We start from the raw sequence: 6,098 nt of genomic DNA on the forward strand, positions 1-6,098 counted from the left end.
TGACAAATGGCGCCGTCGAAATGGATGGCGTTCATCATGTTCACGGGAAGAGTCCATATAAGCAGCCGTCGTTTCGGCGGTCACAACCCGGGAAGTGGACGTTTCTGTTAAACTCCCGAGTTCGGTAATATATTGTAGCGAATTCGGGGGACAACGCAACCACAGGAACTGCCGCGGCCGGGGAAGCGAACCCGTACCGCCCGCACCGCAGGAGGCATCGCTAACCGCTCGATTTAGTCGGTGCGGGCGATACAGGTTCGCTTCCCGGCTGTGGTTGCGTTGTCCCCCGAATTCGCTACAATATATTTTCAATATTTCAATAATATGGCGGAGCAAATCGATGTTATTCCCGATGGTCTTGCCTTATAGCCTTGCGTTAGTACCCATTGGAAAGTAAGAGATGGACCCCAGGGTGCTAATAACACCACGTTATTCCGGGGCCCAGATAGCAAACTTGCTGTGGCCCGGACCCGCCCCACACCCGGCGTTCATCTTTCTTTCATCCGGCCCACATGGAATGATGGCACTTGGGCGGTCCGCTCCTGTTTGCCAGATCTGGGGCCAGAACCGAGCCACAGCAATGCCGCATGTGCCAAATATTTGCCAAAGGTGGCCCATATTTATTTTGTGATAGTTGGGTCATATTCACCATTTACCACACGGGCCACTTCAGGGTCACATCCAGATCACATGTTGCCCAGAGCACCGCGTCTTTGCCAGAAAGGCCCCCATTTGATCTGGCATATTTGGCCATATTTGCTGTTATACATGTGGGCCACTTCAGGCTCACATCCATTTTGTCACCATCAGTGCCGCATCATTGCCTGAAGTGGCCCACATCCGGATGCTATAGATAGCTAGCTAGCTAGCTAGCTAGCTAGATAGATAGATAGAGAGAGGGAGAGAACATTATATAGATGATGTATGGCTGAATAGATATATACATCTGGGGGAGGGGGGCTTTAACAAGGACTCATCTGCAACACAATAATAAATGCTAGAATAGAGAGAAATGTTTGCAATGATACATTTTTCTTCTTTAGGGGGGTTCAAAAGGGATTCAGGGGTGCTTAATCCAATTGACACAATTGACTGCATGCAGCACTTGCTCCTGCATGCGGAATGATCTGCCTGTTTATAAAAGAGCTGAATTTGTTTTCTCCAACCCCGGGCTAATTGCAAATCGATGGCCTTGGGGAGGCGAATATGGTGCGGCTGATAATTGCCAAGGGCTATATAAGCCATTCATTACCTGTTACTGCACAAAGAGCATCTAATACCAGTCGCAGTTGGTAAGCCAATAAAGGCTCTGGAGATGTTATCATTGAACAGAAATAAATAAATAAATAAAAGGGGCCTTTCTCCATCTTACGGACAATGATAGAAATACCAATTCTACGGACTCTCAGAAGGCGTCCCCATTTGTATGTGCTGGTAATTAGATCTTAATGCCACAGCGTATGTGGCAGCCTCCGGCACGCACGGGGAAAGGATCAATGAAGGCGGCCTGCGTGCGTGTGCGCATGCGTGTGCGTGCGTGTGTGTGTGTGTGTGATAAAAGCGTCCCTTGCCTTCCCAGCCTGGGAGGAGGGGGGGGGGATAATATGTTATCTGTTGAAAAGAAGATGGAGATGAAAGCGGGGACGGCGGAAGTCAGCTGCGGGAGCCAGACTCCTGTAACGGTGTGTGCGCCCGCTGCTTCTCTCTCTGCAGAGGCCGGACTGAAGTGGGCCGGGCTGAGTGGGCCGGGCTGAAGTGGGCCGGGCTGAGTGGGCCGGGCCTGTATTCCTTTGGTCGTTGCGCTGTGATCATGGTGTCGTGGGAGGGCAGAATGGTTCACCGGGGGGCAGAAGGGATGGCCAGTTCACTGGTTTCTGGACGCTCACCGCCAGGGAAGGGCAGACCGCATTAAAGATGGAGGCACGTCCGGGCAGCGTAGCGATCTATTCTGTTGCCTATCAACACGGGGATCGCTGGTTTGAATCCCCGCCTCCGACTTGGTCGGGCGTCTATACAGACACAATTGGCCGTGTCTGCGGGTGGGAATCGGGACGTGGGTATGTGTCCTGGCGCCCTCCTCTGGTCAGTCGGGGCGCCTGTTCGGGGGGGGGGACTGGGGGGAATAGCGTGATCCTCCCACGCGCTACGTCCCCCTGGCGAAACTCCTCGCTGTCAGGTGAAAAGAAGCGGCTGGCGACTCCACATGTCTCGGAGGGGACATGTGGTAGTCTGCAGCCCTCCCCGGATCGGCAGAGGAGGTGGGGCAGCGACCGGGACGGCTCGGAAGAGTGGGGTAAATTGGCCGAAAAATACAATTGGGGAGAAAAAGGGGGGCGGGGGGGGGAATCCATCCATCCATCCATTATCCGAACCGCTTATCCTGCTCTCAGGCAGGCGGGGAGACACCCTGGACAGGCCGCCAGATCATCACAGGGCCACAGTTTTAATTCAGGGGGCCACCGTGAATCCGCCGCAGCCGGGACGCGAACCAGTTGACTAAAGGGTCCGACGGGGAAGAGAAAAACACGACAAAGATGGAGGCAAGACAGCTCTTATGACAACCCGACACAACACACACACACACTCTCTCTCTCTCTCTCCTCTCTCTCTCTCTCTCTCTCTCTCTCTCTCTCTCTCTCTCTCTCTCCTCTCTCTCTCTCTCTCCTCTCTCTCTCTTCTCTCTCTCTCTCTCTCTCTCTCTCTCTCTCTCTCTCTCTCTCTCTCTCTCTCTCTCTCACCCTCCATCTCCCACCTCTGCATAGTTTTATAAACTTGCTCCCTCCACCTCCTCGGCCCTGCCTCCTCCTGATTTGATGAGCAAGCAGACGTTGATGTGTGCCTGCGTAATTAGCTGCGTCGTAGAGGTTAATAAGCTTCTCCTCCCTCAAAGGTGGATAAGTGACCGGAGGTCTCTCGCATCGAAGTGCACGTTGCCACTGGTGGAGCTGGGCAGAGCGCCGCTGGGGGCGAGCAAAGTGCTGTCACCCCCCCATCCCTCCCCCCAGGGGGAGGAGGGGGGTAAATCAAGGCAAGAATGAGGCTTTCTGCTCATCTAACATGCTGAGGACCCATCGTATCACGTTGTTCCTTCTCTGCGGCTGACCTGCGATGGGGAGCGTTTCGCCTGACCCCCCTCCCCCCCCCTCCCCCGCCCGCAGTTCTCCACATGGGCAGTCAACATGGCTGGGTAGCAGTGTCCCCCTGTGGCTAGAAAAGACATTCCGGTAATTGTATTGGGTTACCGCCTCAGCAGCTGCAATAGCAAAATATGTCCATTATCAATGTCCAAACATGCTTGCCCAGGGTGCCCTGGTGGCTTAGCAGGTAGAGCATGCACTGCATGAGCTTAGGCCTTATCGTCACGTCCCGGGTTTGAGGGTCCGACTTGGGACCTTTCACGCATGTCATCCTGTATTATCTTTCCCTGTTTGCAGTCCATCTACACTGTCGTGTCAATAAAAGGCTAAACCGCATCACACAAAAAAAAAAAAACCTTGACCGAGATGTTTTTTTTTAGTCCTTTATCTTCTCCCCAAACAGGCCTCTCTGGCTGTCCCCCCTGTGCTCCCATGCATGCCGCATAGGCATTTTTGTATATCCTGAAGGAATTATGCAAAGAAACATGTTCATCAGTGCAGTGTCTATGAAATAGAAGTGCTCTTCCAGTCTGAGTCAGTTGGAGTGGTGCTTGTGGTCATACAGTGGAAAATTGACCAGCTTGGTCAGTTGGTGAGTCACCGACTGGGTGCTGATTCATAACATTCAATAGCAAGTCCAAATTTCTCTGCAAGGCTCCCCCCCCCCCCATTATTATTATTCAGACCTTAAAAAAGAGTGATGGCCTGGATGCTGAAAAGAGAAGCCGATGACAGGTTGATTCCTCACAGCCCACTGACATGCCAGCTCTGCTGGCAGGAGTCTACATGATGCCAGACTAGTTCGTGTCGTGACAAGCGGGTGTTTGTATTGTAGCGAATTCAGGGGGGGCAACCCGGGAACCGCCGCAACCGCGACGCGAACGCGGGTCTCCCGCACCACGGGCGACTACGTTAACCAGTCAACTAAAGGGCCCGACCCATTAATTCATCCGTGATCGTTACACTACCCGCCTCCTTCGGGAGGCGCGTCAGCATACCAGCTCCCTCACGCCTCTCGGCGCACGCGCTTCCGATGGCCTCACGGTCTCACCGTCCCACTTCTGACACCAATGTAGCGAATTCAGGGGGGGCAACCCGGGAACCGCCGCAGCCGGGACGCGAACCCGGGTCTCCCGCACCATGGGCGACTACGTTAACCAGTCGACTAAAGGGTCCGACCCGTTAGCCAGGGGCTAGCGAGTCTATTTATCCGTGCACGTTACAATATCTAAGTCACATGATGAATAAAGCCCTAATGTTCCCTCCATGTTCGTCATCGGAGTCATTCTCTGGATGATATTTACTGCCACCGCCTCTGTCTGAGCCCTCCTTCGGTTTACAGGGGTGGGCTTTTAGCCACTGACAGTACTGCCACGCTTTCATTGTCGTAGAGAGCCGAAATCTCAGTAGTGAGTTGCTCGCCGAGTCCTGTTTGGTTTCCTTTAAAGCTCTGTTTCTAACCTGTGTCAATTCTTCTCCCCCCAGCCACCTGAAGCAGGCTTGTGGGACGTTCTCCTTTAAGACGCGAGTGGGGGGGGGGTTTCCTGCCTTTTGAAGCTTGGCAGGGCGGAGGCAATATAATTCTTGGCGGAGGTATTTTTTTCCATGCAGATGGGCAAAGTCATGCAGTCTGACGTTTCGATTAGACGTGCTGTTAGATCACCACCTCCGGCTCCAGCCTCCCTCTCATTGTGGCCTTGCCCTTGACCTGACGCTCAAATGCTTCGCTGTGATCCGAGTTATAGGAAAGGATGCTGCCGTTTGTGTCTGCGTCTCAACCCGTGTGTGTGTGTGTGTGTGTGTGTGTGTGTGTGTGTGTGTGTGTGTGTGTGTGTGTGTGTGTGTGTGTGTGTGTGTCTGCGTGTGTGTCTGCGTGTGTGTCTGCGTGTGTTCTTGTACTTCTGTCTTTGGAAGACCCCATTTCAGTTTTTCACCATCAGCGTGAGGACACTTTTGCAAAGTCGGGACAGTTTGTCTGGTCGTTACTTCTTAAGGGGTCTGTTTTAGGATTAGGATTTGGATTTAGGATTAGGGTAAACCATGTAGTTCTGATGGTTAGAGTTAAGGGCTATATGAATGTTGCAAATGAGCGGCTGTCATAGAGACAGAAGTACAAGAATGCGTGCGTGCGTGCGTGCGCGCGTGCGTTTTGGAAAGGGGGTGAGGTATTGGATGACCTCTCTCTAAGGTAGACCCATGTTTCATTTCCTCTCTTTACCTCAAAACGCCACCTTGTCCTCCTTTATTAGTGCGCCCTCCCCACCAAGTTCTCTGTTGTCAGACCTGCGGATTGGGCTTCAGCTCATGTTCCCCCAGCTCGGCCTCGGCGGCCTTGTTCCTGGATTGATAGGCGCCGGTGATGGCGATGAAAGACGGGAGGACACTCACACAGCCTTGTGTGTGGTCCCCCGGTCTGATGTAGTGTATGCGGCAGACGTTTATTTCGCCTCTTGACATGTCCTCAGCAGGCTCAGTAAACCCTCCGGATCAGCCCACTCGCAACATGGATTTCCATGGCAACAACGGCCACCTCACACCTGTAGAGAGTGTAACGCGCATGGATAAGTAGACACGTTGGTCCTTGACTAACGGGTCGGACCCTTTAGTCGACTGGTTAACGTTGTCGCTTGCGGAGTGGGAGACACGGGTTCGCGTCCCGGGTGTGGCGGTTCCCGGACTGCCCCCCCGAAATTCGCCACAAAATGTTCCTCCCCATATCTATGGAGCGTCATTTCAGGAAGCAGGGTTAAATTGAGTAAATCGAAAGAGTTAACCCCTGACCCGGAAGCGGACTCGTACCGTTCTTCTTCTCCCCCCGCCCCTTCAGCGTGGCCGCGAGACCTTCCTGCTGTCCCCGGTGCCTCCCCCCCCCCCCCAGCGTGAGAGCGGGCCAACGTGGCGAGGGAATGTATTAGGATGCCCGAGCACGGCGCTCGCCAAACACACAGCGGGGATTATTTC

This window comes from Lampris incognitus, chromosome 15 (genome assembly GCF_029633865.1).
Source record: "Lampris incognitus isolate fLamInc1 chromosome 15, fLamInc1.hap2, whole genome shotgun sequence".
Taxonomy (NCBI): domain Eukaryota; kingdom Metazoa; phylum Chordata; class Actinopteri; order Lampriformes; family Lampridae; genus Lampris; species Lampris incognitus.